This window comes from Podarcis tiliguerta (genome assembly GCF_965153285.1).
Source record: "Podarcis tiliguerta genome assembly, chromosome: 9".
Classification (NCBI taxonomy): Eukaryota; Metazoa; Chordata; class Lepidosauria; order Squamata; family Lacertidae; genus Podarcis; species Podarcis tiliguerta.
The window spans coordinates 66,009,759-66,035,863 of record NC_139542.1 but is presented as its reverse complement, the minus strand read 5'-3'; the positions used below and the strand labels follow the sequence as shown (position 1 = coordinate 66,035,863).

The 26,105-nt window shown below is 45.0% G+C and overlaps 2 long non-coding RNA genes across 3 annotated transcripts in view; one reads left to right on the top strand and one right to left on the bottom strand.

Moving 5' to 3' along the window:
- The window catches only part of LOC310657409, a 229,016-nt gene that overhangs the window by 112,946 nt on the left and 89,965 nt on the right, over positions 1-26,105 (bottom strand). The gene's annotated exons all lie outside the window — the stretch shown is intronic.
- On the top strand, positions 1,583-23,191 carry LOC310685720. Of its 2 annotated transcripts, none has more exons than XR_014515428.1 (3): positions 1,583-1,685; positions 12,607-12,781; positions 23,067-23,191. It is a non-coding gene; the product is annotated as an uncharacterized lncRNA (long non-coding RNA). The 2 variants fall into 2 exon arrangements; XR_014515429.1 differs by lacking the exon at positions 23,067-23,191 and adding an exon at positions 18,982-19,071.

Genomic DNA, 26,105 nt, shown 5'->3' with positions numbered 1-26,105 from the left:
TAATTGTATTAATCAAACTTGATGTTAAATATTGCACCGTGCAAACTGGGATACAAGAAACCAAGAGGTGAAAAACATAATTGGCCTCAAAGGATGTCACCTTTTCTTCTTGTCTGCATTAACCTGAGAAAAGGTAAAGGTAAAGGAGCCCTGGACGGTTAAGTCTAGTCAAAGGCGACTATGGGGTTGCGGCACCCATCTCACTTTCAGGCCGAGGGAGCCAGCATTTGTCCACAGACAGCTTTCCAGGTCATGTGGCCAGCATGACTAAACCTCTTCTGTCACAACAGGATGGAAACCAGAGTGCATGGAAACACCATTTACCTTCCCACTGCAGTGGTCCCTATTTATCTACTTGCACTGGTGTGCTTTCAGACTGCTAGGTTGGCAGAAGCTGGGACAGAGCAATGGGAGCTCATCCCGTCGTGGGGATTCAAACCACCGACCTTCTGATCGGCAAGCCCAAGAGGCTCAGTGGTTTAGACCACAGCGCTACCTGCATCCCATTAACTTGAGACCTATCCATTAATTCAGGTAAGATGTTTTTAAAAATAAGCAGCACAGCAAAGAACAAACATCTGCAAGAGCAAAACCACAATATACCCTTTGACATAAAGAGTTTTTTCCACCCTTCATATACAGTGGATATCATTTGGTGAAGTCTGGGAACACCTGATGGTGTAAGGATTGATGAATCATAGAATCATAGAATCATAGAGTTGGAAGAGACCACAAGGGCCATCAAGTCCAACCCCCTGCCAAGCAGGAAACACCATCAGAGCACTCCTGACATATGGTTGTCAAGCCTCTGCTTAAAGACCTCCAAAGAAGGAGACTCCACCACACTCCTTGGCAGCAAATTCCACTGTCAAACAGCTCTTACTGTCAGGAAGTTCTTCCTAATGTTTAGGTGGAATCTTCTTTCTTGTAGTTTGGATCCATTGCTCTGTGTCCGCTTCTCTGGAGCCGCAGAAAACAACCTTTCTCCCTCCTCTATGTGACATCCTTTTATATATTTGAACATGGCTATCATATCACCCCTTGACCTCCTTTTCTCCAGGCTAAACATGCCCAGCTCCCTTAGCCGTTCCTCATAAGGCATCGTTTCCAGGCCTTTGACCATTTTGGTTGCCCTCCTCTGGACACGTTCCAGTTTGTCAGTGTCCTTCTTGAACTGTGGTGCCCAGAACTGGACACAGTACTCCAGGTGAGGTCTGACCAGAGCAGAGTACAGTGGCACTATTACTTCCCTTGATCTAGATGCTATACTCCTATTGATGCAGCCCAGAATTGCATTGGCTTTTTTAGCTGCCGCGTCACACTGTTGGCTCATGTCAAGTTTGTGGTCAACCAAGACTCCTAGATCCTTTTCACATGTACTGCTCTCAAGCCAGGTGTCACCCATCTTGTATTTGTGCCTCTCCTTTTTTTTCATGAAAGTAGGCAGCTGTGGACCTGGTTGGTGTTTGGTTGAGAGATCACTGGGAAACCATGGAAAGTTCTTGGAGGTTTCCATGGAAGAGGACCACACTCTAGCATGACTAAGAACAGAATCTAGAACAGAGATATGCAAATAGGCCCCTGTGGACTATTCAATGGATAGAACCAATGGCATCACCAGGGATCAACAGGTTTACTCACTTCCTCAGCGATGTCCCCACGTTCTCTGCTTCATTATAACCTGTGTAAGTGAATGTTTCTTATTCATGGAGTTGCTTAAGTTCTCATTGGCAGGGATTTCCCCACCTGCCTTGCTCCACCTTCCAGTCTGCTTTTAATTGATGCTAACTTTATATTTTACAGTTATGATTTTGATTCAGAATGCTATTTTAGTTTTAATGTAGTTATTTGCATTCCCCCCTCTCTCGCACCCACACTGCTAGCTAATGTCCCAGTTTTGTGAACCATCTTGAGAAGAGTTGATTAACCCTGCTGCAGGGAAGAAAGACCAGATATAAATTAAAATAAATAAATGGTTAAGAATTTCATACAATTATTACTGGTTATATTTCCGAGCATATGATTACTAGGAGGGGAAACAAGGCAGCTGTTGTTCATTCATAAAAAAAAATATTTTATATAAATAAATTATTAAGAGTGAATTTTAGACATTTCAGAAAAGAATATGCAGTAAGGCATATTAAACTAAGCAATTCTGAACATGCATTCCAAGTTTGGATTGGTCTGAAGAGGGTATACAAAAGATTATTGGGAAGGATGCAAGTTTTTAGATACCGTATTTTTTGCTCTATAAGACTCACTTTTTCCCTCCTAAAAAGTAAGGGGAATTGTGTGTGCGTCTTATGGAGCGAATGCTGGCTGTGCAGCTATCCCAGAAGCCAGAACAGCAAGAGGGACTGCTGCTTTCACTGTGCAGCGATTCCTCTTGCTGTTCTGGCTTCTGAGATTCAGAATATTTTTTTCATGTTTACCTCCTCCAAAAACTAGGTGCGTCTTGTGGTCTGGTGCGTCTTATAGAGCGAAAAATACGGTAACTTATATAGAATTTAACCACCAAGTTGAAATACAGCATTTAGTTTTGGAAATGAATGAACAACTGCCACCATGGTTATACTCTAATAATCATATGCTGATAAATGTAACTAATAGTGTTCAGGAGGAATACTTGTATGAAGCCTTTTACGCGGTAATCAGCTCAGAAGGTCAGAGCACTAATGACAAACTGGAAATTAATCATGGCCCCACAGTTACTATTAAGGCAGTAGAGAATCTAATTTTGCAACTGACTAATGATACGTTTCCAGGTGAGGACAGTATTCCTTGTGAAGTTTTTTTAATGTAGTCTAGTCTGATGGGATCCACCTCTTATGGTCAGTGCCGTGAGTTTAGAAAGTTGCTTTCCCGTGCATGGAACTCAAATGCCACTGTTTATATCAGCGGCAGTAGTAAACTTTCCAGTTGAAGGCCTATGAGTTACAACTTGGTTCAATGTTATGCCAGATATTTGTTAAGTAAACCTGAGCATCTCCAACCCCATCATTCTTATTTTCCTAGACACTAAGGTCCAGCAACAAGGGCCTTCTGGTGGTTCTGTCACTACGAGCAGTGAGGTTGCAGGGAACCAGGCAAAGGGCCTTCTCAGTAGTGGTGCCCTCCCAGAAGATGTCAAGGAAATAAACAAATGCAGTAGTACCTCGGGTTACAGACGCTTCAGGTTACAGATACTTCAGGTTACAGAGTCCGCTAATCCAGAAATAGTACCTTGGGTTAAGAACTTTGAGAACAGAAATTGTGTGGCATTGGCACGGCGGCAGCGGGAGGCCCCATTAGCTAAAGTGGTATCTCAGGTTAAGAACAGTTTCAGAACACACCTCCAGAATGAATTACCACTGTTACCAGAATGAGGTACCACTGTAGAAGGTCCAAGTCCAATCCCAAGTATCTTCAGGTAGGGGTAGGAGAGACTTATGCCTGAGACGATGGAGAGTGTGAATTTGTTGGATTAGTGGTCAAGTCAATATAAGGCAAGTTCTGTGTATCTACATTTTGTGTGAAGCACAATTGGGATTTAGCTATGGTTACTTTACAGGGACTCAGGTGGTGCTGTGATCTAAACCACGGAGCCTCTTGGGCTTTCCGATCAGAAGGTCAGCAGTTTGAATCTGCTCAATGGGATGAGCTCCCATTGCTCTGTCCCAGCTCCTGCCAACCTAGCAGTTCGAAAGCATACCAGCGCAAGTAGATAAATAGGTTCCACTGCAATGGGAAGGTAAACGGCATATCCATGCGCTCTGGCTTCTGTCGCAGTGTCCCATTGCATCAGAAGTGGTTTAGTCATGCTGACCACATGACCCAGTAAAGCTGTCTGCGGACAAACGCCGGCTCCCTCGGCCTGAAAGTGGAAATGAGCATCGCACCCAATGGCCGAATTCGAGTGGACTTAACCATCCAGGGGTCCTTTATCTTTACCTTACTCTACAGTAGGCAGCTGCTTAGTCCTCAAACATATTGATCCCTAAATATGTTAAGTTATAAAGAATTAAGCAAAAACTGATTGTTAATGGGTTAAAGTGGAAACTTTAAAGTTAGATCGTGTTAAGGTAAAAAATAGAACAAAAAATGGAGAAAGATGGAAAGGATTTGCTGAAATAGCTAACTGAACTAGAATACAAAAAAGGGAGGTGTGAGGAGGTCGATGAAATAAGTGAATGAAAGGTAAAGGTATGGAAATATTGGATGTGTTTTTAAATGTTTTTGGGTTGCTTTTTTAATGTTTTAATGTATTGGTTTTTTTTTCTTTTACTTTTCATATTGTTTGTTAAATTGTCTTTTTATTGCTTCTTTTTTCTTTCTTTTTCTGTAACTATAAACTTCTAATAAATATTACTTTAAAAAAACAAACAAACAAATTTTCATTGACCTGCAGGCCTTGTTAATTTAAAAGCTTCTTTGGATATGACTGACAACAATTCTGGGATAAATTGGCAAATGGCAATCTGGACCACCACTTGCTGCTGCTAGTAAAAACACGTCAGAGAGATACCGACCTCAGATTTTAACATCTTCCTCCAGATTTCTGACAAATCATATTTTAGCAAAACTAAGGAGGGTGTGTATTCTTTGCTTTTTCTAGAAATGATATTGGAGCAAACCTTAGCAGAGATCATCCCCGCTTGCCAGAAGGGGGTGAGGGTGGAATTAACCATCAATATTTTATTTATGCAGACAACACAGTGCTTTTGCCTCAAACTGAAATAGATCTCCAAATAGACTGTCAGTAGTTCTTTGCACTTATTGTAAAAGAGCTAAAAATAGCGTATGGAAAAAACTCCAGTGTAGCTGGTCTTGCAGTAAATGATTGCCACAGGTACAGCTTTTTTCTCTCCTGAAGAGCTGCTATTTAGTGCTGTGGTCGTCCGGAAGGTTTGATTCTCATTCAAGTATTGTAGCTGCATTGATATGGATACATTTTCTATCTGTTTGAGGGGGCCAGGATTATCAGCAGGATGCGAAAGCTCCTGTTCAAGCTATCTGGGCATCTAAACGTGCCCAATGAAAGCTATAAATGGTTTCTCTGTCACTGAGGAAATTCAAGTTGGCCATGAGCATCCTACTCATGGGACTCACATCAACCTTTTCATCACAACAAACCTGGAGGATGTGAAGCAAGACCAGTGAGGTGTATTGGCTGGGGAGAGGTACAGTGGTACCTCGGGTTAAGAACTTAATTCATTCTGGAGATCCGTTCTTAACCTGAAACTGTTCTTAACCTGAGGTACCACTTTAGCTAATGGGGCCTCCCGCCGCCGCCGTGCCACCGACGCACAATTTCTGTTCTCGTCCTGAAGCAAAGTTCTTAACCCGAGGTACTATTTCTGGGTTAGCGGAGTCTGTAACCTGAAGCGTCTGTAACCTGAAGCATCTGTAACCTGAGGTACCACTATAGTGTATTTTGGGAGAGGCTACAGTGTGTTTCTTTTTTTGTTGTGGTTTGTGCTTTTATCTACATTAACCTTTTACTTTTGACAAAAAAGATATTTAATAATAAATTTTGTATACCCTTTTTTCCTAAATTCCAATAAAATCTATTTTTTAAAAAAGTATCCTGGCCATTTAGTGCCCTGTGAAGATACAACAGCCTTGAACTAGAGTTCTGCACAGAGGGCCTCTTGAAGTTCTCATTTGTGAGCAGAGAAACTGGGAGAACCATTACATTAAACATCTCCAATCAAGTGAGAATTTCTCCACCAGTTTCTTGAGGGTGGAGCCCTTTTTCACAAGGGTTTTGTTTGCTGTTGGTTTTTGCTGCTGCTGCAAATGCTGCTTTGTTATACAGTGGTACCTTGGGTTACATACGCTTCAGTTTACAGACTCCGCTAACCCAGAAATAGTGCTTCAGGTTAAGATGAGAACAGAAATAATAATAATAATAATAATAATAATAATAATAATAATAATAATAATAATAATTTATACCCTACCCATCTGGCTGGGCTTCCCCAGCCACTCTGGGCGGCTTCCAACAAAATATTAAAATACAGTAATGCATCAAACATTAAAAGCTTCCCTAAACAGAGCCGCCTTCAGATGTCTTCTAAAAGTCTGGTAGTTGTCATTCTCTTTGACATCTGGTGGGAGGGCGTTCCACAGGGTGGGCGCCACAACCGAGAAGGCCCTCTGCCTGGTTCCCTGTAACTTGGCTTCTCGCAGTGAGGGAACCGCCAGAAGGCCCTCGGCACTGGACCTCAGTGTCCGGGTAGAACAATGGCACAGCAGCAGCAGGAGGCCCCCATTAGCTAAAGTGGTGCTTCAGGTTAATAACAGTTTCAGGTGAAGTACTGACCTCTGGAATGAATTAAGTACTTAACCCGAGTTACCACTGTACTCAGCCAAGTTTATACTTTTGGGTGGGTTAGTCTAGAGCTCCCTTCAAATCTCTGATTCTACAAAATAGAAGCTCCACACAGTGCATAACCTGAGTGAGCTCATGAGAATATTCTGTTATTGATTGGACTGTCCTATTTTGACAGCCTACACGAAAAAGTCACCCCCCCACCTCCTTAAAGGCATAAGTCTAAGGGTTTGTGTGCTGGTCCCGGGGGGGGGGGGTACCGTGCGGCGTGGTCTAAGTCCGGTCCTAGGTCGAGGGTAAGGAGGCTGTCCATCAGGGGCGAAGCAAGATCCAAAGCGAGGAGTCGGGTGTGGTCAGGAACTCAGGAGAGCAGGTCAGGGTTGCCAGCAGGAACAGGTAACCAACAAGGTTGCTCCCGCAACCTGGGACTGGGCGGGCTAGCCTTTATCTCCTCTGAGGCATAGGGCGGTCCTGGTCCACAGGTGACTCGCCTCTCCTGGCCTTAAGGCGAGCACTCCTCCTGTGAGAACTTAGTTCCCTCCGCCTCTCTGCCCTGAGCCTCTGCAGCTCCGGAGAGGCTGGAGGGTTACTGGACCCAGAGGCAACCTCCTCCTCCCCTGACAGGGCTGAGAGTGGAGCACTTGCAGGTAATGGGTCCTCCATCACCTCCGGAGCCAGAGCAGATTCAGCTGATGTCTGCTCCTGAGGACCCAGCACAGGTGAGGACCCTTCAGGCTCAAGCCCCAGCCCCGCCTCAGCTGGTTCCGGAGGTGGGGACTCCTGTGCAGGCTGGGATTCCTCAGGTTCAGCCTCTGAATCCGATTCCCAGGCCATCACAGTTTGTTTGTATCCCTAGATCTGCTGGAATGAACAAGTTAGAATGTGGTGTATCTTCCTCTCAGCCAGCTGGTTTCCTAGCTCAACGTTCTGGGCCAGGGTGGGGCAGACAAGACAGGCTTACACTGGATCCTTAGTCCATGATTGGTCACATGACCTGACAACCTGGTGGAATGCATGGCAGCAAAAGGGCTAGTGCGAGTCAAGCTGTATTGTAATAGCTTGTTTTCGTTCTGCCAAGCTTAGACCAGCTCAGCCTAAATGGAGCTTGGATTTGGTATACTTTGAATCAGCTTAATTTAACTTGGCATGAATTTCGCTGGCTTCTCATATTTAAGAGATTGCTCCCTAACATGCGCAAACAGGGCAAAATGCTGAATTCCTATTTGCTAATGATCACAAGGAGGCAACGGAGCAAATAGTTATACTTGCCCTGTCAGTATCAAAGCACCATCGAATGTATTTCAATACTATTGGTCCTCTTGATAAAGGGACATGCATTTGAGATATGCACATTGTATTCATGATATCCAGATAAACAAATTCATTTCTGGGTTAAAGGGGAAACCAGTTGAATTTTTTAAATCTTGAAAGTTACTATTAATATGATTTATTTTGGTTGTTATTAGTTGTAGTCACACTCCATGGCTAAACAATTAAAACTGAAACTGAATGTGGAGATAACAGAGAACGTAGCCAACTATGGCTCGGTAGTACAAGCTCTCGCCAGAGTTATTTGGATGCTTATGCGCTAGACAGGAAACTGGATTACTGACATTTTATTATTGTAGTTGTATGGTGCTTGGTTGCTGTTCAGATTCTAGCTACTGCCCTGTGATTAGGACGACAGTTGTATTGTGTATTCTGCATTTGTTATGGCCTATGGCTAAAACAAATAAGAGTGAACAGACATAACTGAACTGAGTAGGACAAGATCTAATTTGCAATCTGGTTATCCTGTTATCAGAGATGGATCAAAGCCCAGCTAGAGCGCCACTGTTCCTCTTGCTGTAGAACCCACCTGCAGCAACACAGCCATGATGATGGCATGATATCCTTCTAAGGAGAGAAAGAAAATGCCCTTCCACGGATCTAGTTTCATTCATGATAATTTGCACTCATGGTGGTATCAGGGCAGTAAGGCACAATTACACTTTCCATGCCATTTGAGACCTGTGAAAGTTTTGGGCCAGTCAGACGGCTTCATTTCCAGACAGTGCATGTCCCCAGGGGAAGAGGAATTGGGTGCAGAGGGGGCGATCCGCCCCGGGTGTCACCACTGAGGGGGTGACAAAATGCCGGGCTGCACTCACCATGGGGCCTGCAGCATGCCTGAGCCATGCGTCTCTCCTGGGAGAGACACGGTGGATTGGGTGTGCGCAGGCTCCATGCTGCCCAAACGGTTCGCCTGCTGCCTCTCCCCCACCTGTAGGGTGAAGAAGAAGAAGAGTTTGGATTTGATATCCCGCTTTATCACTACCCGAAGGAGTCTCAAAGTGGCTGACATTCTCCTTTCCCTTCCTCCCCCACAACAAACACTCTGTGAGGTGAGTGGGGCTGAGAGACTTCAGAGAAGTGTGACTGGCCCAAGGTCACCCAGCAGCTGCATGTGGAGGAGCGGGGAAGCGAACCCAGTTCACCAGATTACGAGTCTACCACTCTTAACCACTGCACCACACTGGTGGCTGAGTGGGAGGAGGCAGGCAGACTCCAGAGGCCCCACGGGTGTGCCCCGCCCTTGCCCCGCCACTGGACGCGCCTCCCCAGGTGCCTGAGTGACTTCCTTCACTGCTGCGTTTCCCATAAGACCCTGCTGAAAACCTGCAACTTTTTATACGACAAATGTTCTAGTTGGTGTGTGTTTTTTGTGGTGCTTTGGTATAAGAGTGTGTGCGCACACACCATTCCCTTTAAGCGAGACATCCCAGATTGATAGAAGCTGCCCCGGCTTTTGAGCTCAATCCTGAATGTCCTATTTTGGCTCCTGTGCTCCGGCAGCAGCAGAGCGCGGGACCAAAAGATGCACGTTTTTTGGTTCCGTGCTGTGGTGCAAGTTAGCTGGCTCATACTGAAAACCAAACCAAAAACCAGAACCAAAAGAGGCTCTCTTACCTTTGCCCTCACTCTTCTTTCTCCTTCTGCCACAGCACTTCCAGAAGTACATCTGCAGTACTATTGATTCTGTTCTGTGGTAAAGGGCATATGCCATATAGTGAGAGCTTTTGCCACGTGTTAAAAGATAAGGTCTACCCCAAGAAAAAGGGATGCGGGCGGTGCTGTGGGTTGAACCACAGAGCCTAGGGCTTGCCAATCAGAAGGTCGGCGGTTCAAATCCCCACGACGGGGTGAGCTCCCGTTGTTCGGTCCCTGCTCCTGCCAACCTAGCAGTTCGAAAGCAAGTCAAAGTGCAAGTAGATAAATAGGTACCACTCCGGCGGGAAGGTAAACGGCGTTTCCGTGTGCTGCTCTGGTTCGCCAGAAGCGGCTTAGTCATGCTGGCCACATGACCCGGAAACTGCACGCTGGCTGCCTCGGCCAATAAAGCGAGATGAGCGCCGCAACCCCAGAGTCGGCCACGACTGGACCTAATGGTCAGGGGTCCCTTTACCTTTACCCCAAGAAAGGCTGAGTGGCTGAGAGGAACATTTCTGACAAAAAGAGGAGTCTGAGAGGAAAAGGAAAATTGAAAGCTAGACAGGGCAGGGATAACAACAGGAAGGCTGAAGTTCATATATCCAGTTAAATAAGCTTCTGTTTTTAGTCTGCAAGCCTCTATCACTTCATTTGTGTGGAGAAATTATCTTGTTTCCTTCTCCCTGAGGGTTTGTTTTACCTAACAGCTATGTGAAGTTTTCTGTTTGGCAGAACATTCAGTCATGTGAACTCCAACCTGCCAAGGCCAAGGCTTGCCACCTCCATGAGAGCAAGGCCTCAGTTGCGTCTTCTACCGACAGAATTTGAATTACAAGCCCAACTGTGTGGACCAAATCCTCGAGGGAGATGTTCACTGTCAGCAAATATGTCAGCGCTGCAGTAGAATGAAAAATAGCACCACATCTTTGGGCATTTTAAGTGATATCCTTCTGTTTACACTATTAGTTCAATCAACATTACTTTGCTTCTTGCTAAAATAATGACAAGGGGAAAACGTTTGTTCAGACTGTCTGAGAGAAGAGGGAAATGATGTTAGGCACAGAATGGGAGGAAATTATGTTGACTGATAACAAATATAATTAGCTCTGAATTATTTTGGTTGTTATCACTATCATTCTAGGAATGCAAAAATATCTTCCCGCTTTCTCCCCTTCTTTCTCTGAACCACAATTCTTTATCTTCCATTTTCTCTCCTATCCTTTTCACCCATCGCACCATGAAAGTGGAGAAGATGGAAGCAGTGAAGATGTGGTTTTGTTGGGCCCAGTTTTACATTTTTGGTGCCTGGGTAGAAGCTATGACCAGTTCTACAGCCCCTCTCACAGAATTGTGGTTCTTGGCCGATCTCCTCCTTCCTTGAACGCTTATTTGTTCATCTCTCAGGTGCTATAAGGGTAATTTCAGGGACAGAGAGCATGTATGCCCCATGGAATTCCATGGATCTAAATCTTACAGCAGGATCCCCACTGCAGACATTACTTTTATAGCACACAAAAGGTGCGGATGTGACCAAGGATTTGAACCAAACAGCAAGCATGTGACTGAGCGGGCAGGGTTGGAAGCACAAGTCTATGTGCTATGATCTATGTGGGGCTGTCCTTGAATACTGTTTGGGAATGCTAACTGGTTCAAAATATGGGAACTCTGCTGTTGATTAAGATTAGCCCTTACCTGGGCTGAATTTGGCTGGCTTGAGGCTCCTCTCAAATTAGAAAGGCAGTGATTTCAATCCATAAAGGTGTGTTTGTGTTGGGATGGAGATTGAAATATGGTGAATCATTGTAGTGGGGTAGAGGGTGTGTACCATCACAATTCCTCCCGACCCCCTTTTAAAAACAGGGATTGGAGGGTTTTTAAAAGTATCTGTCGTGGAAAATGACAGGATTTCTAAAAGGTCAAGTGTAACCTCGCTGGCCTCACTGCACACATTTTGGGAGGCAAAACTTGACGGGCAGAGCTTCTGCCACTGCTTCTGTTGGCTCATCTCTAATCATACCAGAACAGCGTATAAGATTATAATAACATCCAGTGGTTTTTTAAAGGAAAAATAACCATGAAGTTGTTAACAGCTGGAAGAAAGGGTGCCAGTACTGTGTGCCCTTGAGTACCCCCAGAAAAAAGCATTGAGAACTGGTAGCCAGTTGGCTTTTAGGCACAATTCAAGGTTAATAATAATAATAATAATAATTTATTATTTATACCCCGCCCATCTGGCTGGGCTTCCCCAGCCACTCTGGGCAGCTTCCAACAAAATATTAAAATACAGTAATATACCAAACATTAAAAAATACAGTAATGTATCAAACATTAAAAGTTTCCCTAAACAGGGCTGCCTTCAGATGTCTTCTAAAAGTGTGGTAGTTGTTCTCTTTGACGTCTGGTGGAAGGGTGTTCCACAGGGCGGGTGCCACTACTGAGAAGGCCCTCTGCCTGGTTCCCTGTAACTTGGCTTCTCGCAGTGAGGGAACCACCAGAAGGCCCTTGACGTTGGATCTCAGTGTCCGGTTAGAACGAGGGGGGGGGGGTGACGCTCTTTCGGGTTCCTACCTTTACAGATGAAATGGCTTGCAACTAGGGTACACCAAGGAATGGTTTCTACCATCCCACCCATCTTGCTAGTTAGCATCTCCCATGTGCTCTGGCTCTGGGAAGGTCTGAGGCATCTTATGAGATCTTCCATCTAGGACAACAGCCACCAGAGTGTAGACCGATGGCAACAAGAAGCAGGGCCTTCTCCATGGTGGCACCAAGCACACAGCCAGTGGTGGCAGGGCCAGCACGTCTTACATGCCTGCATATAGGGCATGACTGGCATATACAACCCCTCTTCATACATTCAGGAGGGGGGGGGTTGTGAACACACCCCCTGAGAGATGCTGCTTTAAATGACACCCCCACCCTATGTGTAATGTACTGTTCCACCCTATTGTTTCAGCCTATGGTCCTGCAAAATCAAAGGTCACCTCCAAGTTTATAGTTTGCCAAAGAAAATCAATTAAACTCCTTTAACACAAAACCCATAGTTCAGAAGCTCCGGCGGCATGAATTCCATTCACTGGTGTCTGACTCCCATCATGCAACCCTTAGTTATTTCATTTAGAGAAAAATGGGGCAGTGTCCTTTTACCTCGCAGTTCCCAGTGTTTAACGAAGCCTCTAAAATTTAGTCTTGTGGAGTGGAAAGGTTGCCTTCCATGTATTTCATCCGAACGGCTAATTACAGAAAAGGTGGTTTATGTTCATAAAACCAGATGGAAACCCATGTACAGATTCTTCCCCTCCTTGTGCTCTTTTCCTGCCTAGAGTCTTGACGCTGCTGACAGCTTCGAGGGTCACCCAGCATGAATAAGTCACCTGGACCTGGGAACCAGCCAGCTAATGTAATGGACTGTCAATGTGTGTCCAGATCGACAGCAATCGATGGGGCAAGCTTAAAAAGAATAATTAGAGGCGACGCGAAAGAAAGACTCTGAATACAGTGAGTGGAGTACAATACAGCTCATTAGTGGGCTTCCGAGGCCAGCGTCCCTTGCCCTTGGCAGTACTAGAGGTCCCCAGCTTCCTTTCTCTGGGCTTTGGGCCATAGGAAGTGGAGGGTGGCAGGCAGAATTGTTTGTTCAATTCCTTCGCTGCATTTGGCTAGCACAAGCTGCTGGCACCATGCAGCAGTCATTTGTAGAAAGGCATTCATATACAACGTGATTGGCTGCTCTGCTCTGCTCTCTGTAGCCAATTGCAAGTCATTAGAGAGTTCTCCGGCAGTCTTCATTGGCTTACCGTTGCATCTGGATGAAGCTCAAGATGCAGAATAGAATTCGACAAAGGTGCCCCTGGTTTGCTAGCCTCCTCCGTACCCAGGGGGGAAACTGGCATGTTATGACCTGAAGCCTCTTTCTCTCTCGCTGCCACAAGAAAAGCCACTTTGGCATGAGGAAATTTGTAGTGGACCAACAGGGAGTATGTGTGTACTCAAGCCTTGCCCCACACACAGTTTTTCTGATCCAGACTTTCCTCAAGTTGCTTTCCAACACATATTCCCTAAAGGAGCAAATGGCAGCTAATCACTTATATGAATTATTATTAAAGTAAGTACGCGGTTGCGCTGTGGGTTAAACCACAGAGTCTAGGACTTGCCAATCAGAAGGTCGGCGGTTCGAATCCCCGTGACAGGGTGAGCTCCCGTTGCTCGGTCCCTGCTCCTGCCAACCTAGCAGTTCAAAAGCACCTCAAAGTGCAAGTAGATAAATAGGTACCACTCCAGCGGGAAGGTAAACGGCGTTTCCGTGCACTGCTCTGGTTCGCCAGAAGCGGCTTAGTCATGCTGGCCACATGACCCGGAAGTTGTACGCAGGCTCCCTCGGCCAATAAAGCGAGATGAGCGCCGCAACCCCAGAGTCGGTCACGACTGGACCTAATGGTCAGGGGTCCCTTTACCCTTTACCTTTAAGTATGGGTATTGTGGGAGATTGCTAGGATGGGGTCCAAACCCAACAACCTCCCCTGGTTTTCACAATTTCTTGGTACAGTGGTACCTCAGGTTACATACGCTTCAGGTTACAGACTCCGCTAACCCAGAAATAGTATCTTGGGTTAAGAACTTTGTTTCAGAATGAGAACAGAAATCGTGCGGCGGCAGCGGGAGACCCCATTAGCTAAAGTGGTACCTCAGGTTAAGAACAGTTTCAGGTTAAGAATAGCCTTCCAGAACGAATTAAGTTCTTAACCCGAGGTACCACTGTAATAGCAAGCCTCAGCCCTCCCCCAGCAGACATACTCATTTTGTTACCATTTCCCTTTCTCCATGTTGTCATTTACCTCGTCATAGGATCAAGGTGGCTCCTACCTGTCTCGCCTTGCTCCCTCGTGCTCATGGCATTTCTTTTCAGATTAAACTTTGATACCAGGGTTGGAGATAAACCCTCTCCCTGGTTACAGATCTGTGGTTGGAATAAACAGTTCCTTCCTTGCTGTGGTGCCAGAAAGTTAGAGAACCCGGGAATTCGACTTTCTTCAATTACCTTGTAATGGACATGCCATCGTAACCTAGTTCAGGAGTGAGAAACCTTCTGTCTGACGGTCACAGTCTCTTCTGAGCAACCTTCCAAGGACCACATGCCAATCATTGTGGGGGCGGAGGCAAAGGTGGGCAGAGCAATTAATGTAAATTGTACCTTTTCGCGCGCGCGCGCGCGCACACACACACACACACACACACACATCGCCTATCATCCATCAGGAGAAGCAGAGGGCATGATACGATTCTGAGGATCCTTTCCAGTCAGGCAAAGTCATAGAATCATGTTGTTGTTGAGTCGTTTAGTTGTGTCCGACTCTTCATGAACCCATGGACCAGAGCACGCCAGGCACTCCTGTCTTCCACTGCTTCCCGCAGTTTGGTCAAACTCATGCTGGCAGCTTCGAGAACACTATCCCACCATCTCGTCCTCTGTCGTCCCCTTCTCATTGTGTCCTCCATCTTTCCCAACATCAGGGTCTTTTCCAGGGAGTCTTCTCTTCTCATGAGGTGACCAAAGTACTGGAGTCTCAGCTTCACGATCTGTCCTTCCAGTGAGCACTCAGGGCTGATTTCCTTCAGAATGGAGAGGTTTGATCTTCTTGCAGTCCATGGGACTCTCAAGAGTCTCCCCCAGCACCATAATTCAAAAGCATCAATTATTCAGCAACCAGCCTTCTTTATGGTCCAGCTTTCACTTCCATACATCACCACTGGGAAAACCATAGCTTTAACTATACGGACCTTTGTTGGCAAGGTGATGTCTCTGCTTTTTAAGATGCTGTCTAGGTTTGTCATTGCTTTTCTCCCAAGAAGCAGATGTCTTTTAATTTCGTGACTGCTGTCACCATCTGCAGTGATCATGGAGCCCAAGAAAGTAAAATCTCTCACTGCCTCCATTTCTTCCCCTTCTATTTGCCAGCAGGTGATGGGACCAGTGGCCATGATCTTTGTTTTTTTGATGTTGAGCTTCAGACCATATGTTGCGCTCTCCTCTTTCACCCTCAATAAAAGGTTCTTTAATTGCTCCTCACTTTCTGCCATAGAATCATAGAATTGAGGTGAGGAGAGTAGCCCACACATTTGCCCGCCAGCATAGTGCAACTTCTTTTGTTATACTAATGGTGGTGCTTAGGTGGCAACCATGATCATTATCTCACAAAGAAACTTGCCTGACTAGTTCAGCAATGGAATCCTCCATTAGATCTTAACTCCTACTGGGCACAGGAAGAAGGGGCTGAGGACGCCATGCAGACTGACCAACCCACAAACTCACAACAGTATTGTAATACTGGAAATGCCTTCCTAGTTACCCAACCTCAACTGCAAGGAAGCCCGTAGCTGTGACCATATGTGTCTACATCAGAGAAGGGGAAGCTGTAGCCCTGTGGTTGCTGCACTCCAGCTTCCATCAGCCCCAGCCAGCATAATCAATGATCGAGGATGATGGAGTTGAAGTCCAGCAACATCTGAAGCGTCACAGGTTCCTCATCCCTGATCTATGCCACCAGGTGTCTTTGCAAAAAGAAGTCCTCCCTCTAGGTAACCCTGAGCCATCATCATGATAGGCATTTTGCTTGTTCTTAAGATAGCACAGAAAAATGTATAATTATGTGGTTGTAATGCTGCTCTAAATGACTAGAAAGGATGGGTATAATTGAAAAGGGAGAGTGCATCTATGTTATCTGACTTACGGACACCAGCTAATATATTCTAAGCATCAAAGGAAAATAGAAAGAGCACAAATAGACTAACCTCATCAATTACATCAAAGCAACCAGATTTCAGAAATGGGGGGGGGGGTATTGAAATGTGAATCAAAGATGCAAACCTTCTCATAGGTGAGAAGAAGAATATGTGCTCTTGTGTAATATAGCCTGCATGACTCAAATGCTTGTCTTCTAGTATCCTCCCATTTATAAAATGGTGCATAATTTCAGTTGTCCCTATTTATCAGGAATAGTCCTGTTCTATGACACATCTTTCGTGGGCTGCAGAGCCTGATCTCCCTGGGGATGCCCTTGCAAAATGTTGGGATGGTGGTAAACTAGAGTTACCATTCTTCTGGTTTCAATCTCCCTTGCTACAGATCGCTAGACGTTAAACTTTTGAGTTGGGGATGTGTGCATTTTTAAGCCGATATTCCCATGTCTCCACGGATGTGCTATATAAGGTTTTAAATTGATTGCTCTTAATCTAGCTGACTTTTTAGGGTTTTAGGATCGCTTTAAAGGCTTAACAAGTGGGGCTCTGCAGCAAAGCGTTACAGAATGGAGTGCGGCTGTTGAGATTTTTATTGCTATTCCATCCAGTTTTCTGCAACAATCATTCAGCATCCCATATGCACAGAATATGCTCAGTTTCCACTGGGCTGTTCAGGTTCTTCTCTCCCCCATTCAATTTTGTTTTTGTGATTGTGGGGAATTGGCACCCAGCTTCTCTTAAGATCATGGATTTCTCAATTGACTTCTATGGGCAGCTATCTCTTCAGTCCTGGATACATTTTAAAATGGCTATTCAGTGTAAACCAGAAAAATACCCTATCTAGGCAATGAAATGACAAACCTAGACAGCATCTTAAAAACCAGAGGCATCACCTTGCCAACAAAGGTCCGTATAGTAAAAGCTATGGTTTTCCCAGTAGTGATGTATGGAAGTGAAAGCTGGACAATAAAGAAGACTGATCGCCAAAGAATTGATGCTTTTGAATTATGGTGCTGGGGGAGACTCTTGAGAATCCCATGGACTGCAAGAAGATCAAACCTATCCATTCTGAAGGAAATCAGCCCTGATCACTGGAAGGACAGATCGTGAAGCTGAGACTCCAATACTTTGGCCACCTCATGAAAAGAGAAGACTCCCTGGAAAAGACCCTGATGTTGGGAAAGATGGAGGGCACAAGAGAAGGGGACGACAGAGGACGAGATGGTGGGATAGTGTTCTCGAAGCTACCAGCATGAGTTTGACCAAACTGTGGGAGGCAGTGGAAGACAGGAGTGCCTGGCGTGCTCTGGTCCATGGGGTCACGAAGAGTTGGACACGACTAAATGACTAAACAACAACAGACAATGAAATGGTTATCTCAACCTTTTTCTATATACCGACATACCTTCTTTTCCAGCCAATCCACTCTGTTCCCCCTCCTACCAGCTTTGTGTTCCCCAACAGTCAGCCAAGCAAACAATTCAAGCCCACTGAATGAATTCTGTCCTCACTGAGCTGTTTCGGGGTTTATCCTTTAGAGGATTCTTTTAAAAAAACCTGGGGGAAACTACTTTACACTTCTGGGGGTTTCCCTGAGTCTGTTGATAACTCCCTGTTGTGTGTGTATGTGCATGTGTGCCCATGCTGTTGTGGCTATGTAGGTGCTTGCCCTCTCCTCTAAAATATCAGAAATAGAATATAAAGTGTTTGCATTGTGCTCTTATTTCTTTTCTTGTGTGCTCCTTTGAGTGCTCTTTGGCAGACAGTGCCCCTTGCAAATGCCTGAAATAAATATTAAATAATAATCCTCTTGTTTATCTCTTGAGCACAGGCATGTGAGCAGGATGACTCTAGGGCTCTGTGTAGTGCAAAGCCTGCTGCCGCATGCACAGTCCATTTATGTCGACTGATTAATCACATTTATAGCCCCCTTTTAAAAATAAAACAAATGACTTACAATGTAGTGAACATAATTGAATCGCAACTCAGATCACAATTAGAGATCCTAAAATCAACATAAAAAGAAACATGAGGGATAAAACTTCAAGCCATAAAGCAAAATGGTACTCAGCCCCCTTCCGTTGGATCTAGTCTTAACTCCTTGAAAGGTAAAGGTACCCCTGACAGTTAAGTCCAGTTGCGAACAACTCTGGGCTTGTGGTGCTCATCTCACTTTACAGGCTGGGGGAGCCGGCGTTTGTCTGCTTCCACAGACAGTTTTTCCAGGTCATGTGGCCAGCGTGACTAGGCCACTTCTGGCGAAGCCAGAGCAGCACACAGAAACACTGTTTACCTTCCCACCAGAGCAGTACCTGTTTATCTACTTGCACTGAGTGCTTTTGAACTGCTAGGTTGGCAGGAGCTGGGACCGAACAATGGGAGCTCATCCCGTCATGGGGATTCGAACCACTGATCAGCAAGTCCAAGCAGCACAGTGGTTTAAACCACTGCACCACCCACATCCCAGTTAGTCTAACTCCTTAGTGTCTTCTTATAAAGCCGGAAACTTGCGGTAAGAAGGGCGTCGGAAAAAGTATCATACAGTGGTACCTCAAGTTAAGAACTTAATTCGTTCTGGAGGTCCGTTCTTAACCTGAAACTGTTCTTAACCTGAGGTATCACTTTAGCTAATGGGGCCTCGCGCTGCTGTCGCGCCACTGCTGTGCAATTTCTGTTCTCATTCTGAAGCAAAGTTCTTAACCCGAGGTACTATTTCTGGGTTAGCGGAGTCTGTAACCTGAAGCGTCTGTAACCCGAGGTACCACTGTAATGGAAAGGTCTCTGACAGCCACTTGCCCAAAGAGTTTACCCATTCTCCTGAAGGACAGTCCAAACTAGATGTTGCGGGGAGCATGTTTAAGAGTTTGTTTTTTCCTGTGTTCAACCACAAAGCTTAGGACTTTGTGAGTCACCCATGTGCCAAACCATGTCATTCAAGCATGGAATTCTGTTTCTTGTAGAGATGCATAATGTCATTCTACTGATGAAGCTAAGCACGTGTGGGCTGGTAAGCGGAAGAGGAGACTTCATGAGAACCATTTTTAACTTGCTTTGAGATCTTCTGACAAAGAATGACATTGAGGTGTAATGCATTCATGCCACAAGTCACACCAAGTACTGTGAATGGAACTGCATCAGATTATTTACATCTACAGTGGTTCATATCCATACAAACATTCATCGTTTCCCATCCAGGAAGGAATCTATGCTTGGAATCTGCTTTCACATTCACACATTTCCCTTGCTTGGATCAGTGTGACAATGTTCATCTTTGCTCAAGTATTACCAATGGACATCCATTCATAATCTCTGGAAGATGGATGTATTTTATTTTCCCTTTTAAATCGCAGAAATCTGCCCTGTTTCAGCTTGATATGAAGATAAAATATATTGGTTGGTGAGCTATGACAAGGCTACAGTAAGGACACCAGCTGCCGGCATGATACATTTGCTCGTCCGGTATCTCCCAACCTTTCACAGGTGCTTGTGTTGTAATGAAGACAAATATATCCATTTATTTCTCCAGGTTTTAAGGAAGGTAAAAATAGAGCTATTACAATTAAAGATCCCTTCTGGCATTTATTTGTATATTACCTTTCAACCACATCCTGGACTATTCGTTCAAGGTCAAAATCACTGCACATTATGCCTGTATTAAGGGAGAGGAGTATATAGAGTGCACACAGATCTCTGCACCTTTAAAATACAGAAACTTGTAGAATACAAAATACTACTGTGAATACAAATGCTTTGGTATTTTTAATCACCCTTCACTATAAGATCCCCACAAATACTCTATTCTGAACTTAAAAATGGAAAGTGTAATGCTGGTGGTCAACAAAAGAGGTTTAAAGACTCTCTCAATGCAAATCTAAAAAAAAAAAGTAGTATAAACACTGACAACTGGGAAACACTGGCCTGCGAGAACTCCAATTGGAGAACAGCCTTTACCAAAGGTGCCATGGGCTTTGAAGACGCTCAAACTCAGGACGAAAAGGAGAAGCGTGCTAAGAGGAAGGCACGCTTGGTAAACCCTCACCATGATCAACTCCTGCCCAGAAACCTATGTCCCCACTGTGGAAGGACGTGTGGATCCAGAATTGGCCTCCACATTCACTTACAGACTCACTGTTAAAACCGTGTTTATGGAAGACATTCTTTATGGAAGAAGTAGACTATAAGGTCCACAATAGGTAATCTGGAAAAATATACAGTGGTGCCCTGCAAGTCGAATGCCTCGGAAGACGAAAAACTCACAAGATGAAAGAGTTTTCCGTTTTCTGAGTTGCTTCGCAAGACGGATTTCCCTATGGGCTTGCTTTGCAAGACGAAACGTCTTGTGCCTTTTTTTTTTAAACTGCCAATGCATTCCTATGGGAAACCGTCAATACACATTGGTGCTTCGCAAGACGAAAAAACTCGTAGAACGAAAAAACTCGCAGAACGAATTAATTTCATCTTGCGGGGCACCACTGTAATACAATACAAGAAAAACACACCCACCCTAAAATCTCATACAATAAAGTGCATATCAGAAAACCAGAGGATATACATGGAAACGTTAACAACACTAGATAACCTGCCAAAAGTTACAGAAAAGAGGTGTACCTTCAATGACTGCCTAAAGTTGGGAAGATGTGGCACCTGTCTCACCGCTATAGGGAGTGAGTTCCACAGTTTGGGGACCCTTACAGAGAAGGGTCTCTCACAGGCTACAAAACCCTTATCGACACACTCTCACACACACCCTGAGGGAGACCGCACCAGAAGAAAAGCTTTTCCAACAGATTGTAATACCCTGACTGGCACATAGAGGTGAAGACACTCTCATAGGTATCTGTGACCAAAGTTGTAACTGGACAAACTTGTGTAGAGCTTTGGATTGAGTACATAAAAGAAAATTATTGTTGTTGTTGTTGTTGTTGTTATTTATTTGTACCCCACCCATCTGTCTGGGTTTCCCCAGCCACTCTGGGCAGCTTCCAACAAAGAAAAAAAATACACTAAAATGTCACACATTAAAAACTTCACTGAACAGGGCTGCCTTCAGATGTCTTCTGAATGTCAGGTAGTTGTTTATCTCTTTGACATCTGATGGGAGGGTGTTCCACAGGGTGGGCGCCACTACCAAGAAGGCCCTCTGCCTGGTTCCCTGTAGCTTTGCTTCTCGCAATGAAGGAACCACCAGAAGGCCCTCGGCGCTGGACCTCAGTGTCCGGGCAGAATGATGGGGGTGGAGCCGCTCCTTCAGGTATACTGGGCCAAGGCAGTTTAGGGCTTTAAAGGTCAGCACCAGCACTTTGAATTGTGCTCTGAAACGTACTGGGAGCCAGTGTAGGTCTTTCAAGACCAGTGTTATGTGGTCTCAGCAGCCGCCCCCAGTCACCAGTCTAGCTGCCACATTCTGGATTAGTTGTAGTTTCCGGGTCACCTTCAAAGGTAGCCCCACGTAGAGCGTATTGCAGTAGTCCAAGCGGGAGATAACTAGCAACCAGTGCTGCTGTTTCAGGACAGGTGCTTGCTGATCCTAATTGATGTTCTAGCCCAAAGACAGATGGTGGCATTCTGCACTAGTTGTAGCCTCTGGACCATCTTCAAGTGAGGCCTCAGAGGATGCCAGAGCATGGAGTACAGTGGCCATTCATGTCCAGCAAGGGTAGTAGCTCCTAGTCAGAGAAGCCACCTGGGCCTCAACTAGTGTCAGGGACTGGGCAGAGGAGGAAGACACTGGAGAGGGAGGTGATGGGGCTGGGCAGAGGAGAAGCAGTAGTGGAGACCGCCTCTTCATCCTGACTCTTCCAGTGAGGAGGAGGAGGAGGAAGACAGTACAGTGGTACCTTGGGTTACATACGCTTCAGGTTACAGACTCTACTAACCAAGAAATAGAACCTCAGGTTAAGAACTTTGCTTCAGGATGAGAACAGAAATCGTGCTCCGGCGGTGCAGCAGCAGCAGGAGGTCCCATTAGCTAAAGTGGTGCTTCAGGTTAAGAACAGTTTCAGGTTAAGAACAAACCTCCGGAACGAATTAAGTACTTAACCCGAGGTACCACTGTATAGATTTATAAGAGGAGTTTGCAGGAGGTCACAGCTCAGAGGCAGATGAGGGGTGAAGTTGGGAAATAATGGGAGAGAAGGAGCAGGCAGAGCTGGAGCAGTAGCTGGCTGACACATTGTCACTAGAAAGCTTTCCACACCCACCATCTCCCAGAACCCGGTGAGCCTTAAAAGTAGGACAGCAAAGAGCTAAAAGACAGAGGACACTTAGCAGCACCCATAGAAGAGATGATGATGACAAATTAGGAAGTGGGAGAGAAGGAGGGGTGGAGATTCACTCCGGACAACGCCATTATCCAAGAGGCTGGGTTCTATAGCCTCTCTCTGTAAAGTTTGAAATAAAAAAGTACTGTAAGACGCTTTCCCTTGTTTTTATACTTTCCTGCGCAACCAGCTGGGAGCCATTGACAGCACCTTGAGAAGATTGTCCCTGGGAGGGTCAGGATGGGGAGACAGACTCCGCCACTCCTCCTCTGCCCAGTCCCTGACAAGTGGCAATAATGACTCCAGGATAGACCCCCGTTATAATAATAATAAATAATAAATTTTTACTTATATCCTGCCCTCCCCAGCCGAAGCTGGGCTCAGGGCGGCTAACAACAATCAAAATAATCCAACATTCTAAAAACATTCATTATAAAATTAATTAAAATCAAATTAATGGCAACCATTAAGCAACATTCTGTGCAGATTGCCAGAGGAGGGGGTCAGGCTGCGCCCTGATCAAAGGCCTGGTGGAACAGCTCTGTCTTGCAGGCCCTGCGGAAAGATGTCAGGTCCTGCAGGGCCCTAGTCTCTTGTGACAGAGCGTTCCACCAGATTGGAGCCGCAGCCGAGAAAGCCCTGGCTCTAGTTGAGGCCAGCCTAACCTCTCTGTGGCCTGGGATCTTCAGGATGTTTTTATTTGCAGACCGTATATTTCTCTGTGGGACATACCAGGAGAGGTGGTCCCGTAGGTATGAGGGTACCTATGTACCTATTCCTTCTAGTTGAGTGCAAGCTCATTCAGAAAAGGCCACCTCATGGACCTGATGACTTGGGACACAGAGCATGTTTCTTTTATCTGGATTCAGCTTCAATTCGTGGATAATGAAGAGACTGAGATGTATGCAAACCGCCTCTGAAGAAGGGCCGCCTGCTAAAGAAAGGATCCCATAGATTCCCTGAATAAATCTTTAAATAAATAGAGTCCCCAATAAATCTTTTAAAAATCAAAATGTTTATGAAAGGCACATATTTCTTTATTTTGTTAGTTCAACCTTTTCTCTCAGCACTGGCTTGAAACTTATCTTTTCTTTGTTCTCTTCCTCCAAAAACATTTCATGAATCTCGAGTCTTAATTATTATTATTTTTAAAAAGCCAAACCAAATCACAAATCAAAAGTCTCCCATCGTACTAAGACTAAACGAGAAGAAGAAGAAGAAGAAGAAGAAGAAGAAGAAGAAGAAGAGGAGGAGGAGTTTGGATTTGATATCCCGCCTTTCACTCCCTTTAAGGAGTCTCAAAGCGGCTAACATTCTCCTTTCCCTTCCTCCCCCACAACAAACACTCTGTGAGGTGAGTGGGGCTGAGAGACTTCAAGGAAGTGTGACTGGCCCAAGGTCACCCAGCAGCTGCATGTGGAGGAGCGGAGACGCGAACCCGGTTCCCCAGATTATGAGTCTACCGCTCTTAACCACTACACCACACTGGCAAAATAATGTTATTGGAAAAGAACAAGATTTTACAATCTGTTTGGAAAAGAATGGAATTGTTGGTTGCAAGTCTGAGTCCTGATCAGAACTGCAGGCTGGAGGATCCCAACTTCTGAGCTAAAGAAACATTTATGCTCGCTCTTCGCTCTCACTCTTGAAAAAGATAGTTTCCTAGGATGTCCTGGTGTCCTCTTTCCTAGCGGAAAACCCAGCATTTCAAGGTCTGCCGAGAAAAGTGTCAACTTTCTGTACCAAATATACAGGATGAGAAAAAGTGGCTGGTGGATGACCTTTCTTCCCTTCCTTCCTTGTATCTAAAGGGAAGCCAGAAGCCCAATTGTTGCTGCTATGCCAGCATTGTGTGAATTGGTACTCCTTGCTTGCACAAGAGAAAGGAAACAATGTCATTTCCATTCCTTTCCGGAGACAGCACAAGGTGGGGAAATAAGCAAGGAGGAGAAGGAAGCCTTCTCTCTGGGAATAGAGGAAAAAAATGATTTTGTTTGTGTGAGAAACTACCCAGTTCACGCTTCTTGAACCAATGCACAAATCGATACACAGTCTTTAAAATTTGCACTCGTCTGAATTTTGCGATGCAGTTCTTTAACCAGTGTTTACAAAAATGCATGTAGCGGCAAAAATAATGTACAGAAATGTGTTGTGTTAAGGGAAAGTGCTTGCAAAAATGTGCCAAATTGCTTACAAAAATGAATCTGTTGGTAGTTCATTTGCACAACAGTGCTGATGAATTTTCATGGGGATCCTTTCATTTTAAAATTGCAAATAGCTGCAGAAACTGGAGGACTGACTTTAAGATCAGAAAGAAGAGAAGCTCAGTGAACTGAGATTTATAGATTTGTCCATCCGTACCTCTCTCACTGGTGCAGGTTGGCCACAAAAAGAACGAAAAAGCAAATGGGCCTGGGCATGTGAGAATCCCTCTCTGTGCAGAATTTGACTGAGACCTGCCACAACAGTACAGGGTGAACCAGGGTGACTGAGCCAGTGTTTACTGATGAAAGGACAACAGAAGAAAACAAATAGAAGAAAGCTTATGAGGTTTGCTAACATAACGGAACAAAAAGTATTAATTCTTCCCCCTGTCTGTCTCTCTCTTCCTTCCCGACTCCTCTGTGCACTGACACAAACAGTGTGTTTTCAATTCACTATGTGTGGGCTATTTCTCACAGGTAGCGGGACCCAAGTACAGATGGCATGTACTCAGGTACGGCATAATGTGAAAACACCCCCTTTAGTCTCCTTCCATTAGGTAAGTGGGTGGGGATAAATAGAAATATAGCAGGCCGTGGTTGACAGCCCAGTATTTAATATCTCTGCGGCCTCCTTCAGAGGGAGTCTCTTGGTCACTGGATAAACTCTGCAGAAGCGTTGCATGAGCAGAAATATGCCTAAAATACCAGACGGGAGCTGATTAGGTAGCAATTCCAGATGGAGATAACTGGTCTTGGGAAAGGAAATAATTGTTCAGCCACAAAGACCTCAAGGCGGAATTATGAAGATAAATGAGATAAGATTGGGGTCAGCTACCTTTTTCAGCTGTGGGCCCGTCCACCATCCCTCAGACCATGTGGTGGGACAGACTATATTTTGAGGGGGGGGGGGCAGAATGAATACCTATGCCCCACAAATAACCCAGAGATGCATTTTAAGTAAAAGTAAAAAACACACCGATTCCTGGACCGTCCAGGGGCCAGATTGAGAAGGCGATTGGGCCGCATCTGGCCCACTGGCCTTAGGTTACCTACCCCTGGATAAGATAAAGAACAAAGTGTGCCATGCACATTATTTCAAATAATACTAATAATAATGCAATTTCCATCTCAGCTACAAAAACATTAAAGCAACATATTTCATTTCATTTCATTTCATTTTCTTTGTGTGCAACCATAGCTGTTAACAAGCAGGACCTAACAAGTAGACCTTACCAATAATGTTACAGTGTGTTTCCTCCCATTAAAACTAATGCTCATTGCTCAGGAATTCAGTCTTCTCTCCAACTCCCAAACTCTGTTTTCTTTTTCTTCTCTTAGTCTAGAGTTGCCTTTAAAAAGCTCAACAACGTTTGCGTCCTAAATTTTGCTTCTAGAAATATGGCACTTGCCCCCGTAGGCTTTTATTTCTACGAACCCCATTACAGTGGTGCCTCAGGTTAAGAACTTAATTCGTTCTGGAGGTCCATTCTTAACCTGAAACTGTTCTTAACCTGAGGTACCACTTTAGCTAATGGTGCCTCCTGCCACCGCACGATTTCTGTTCTCATCCTGAAGCAAAGTTCTTAACCCGAGGTACTATTTCTGGGTTAGCAGAGTCTG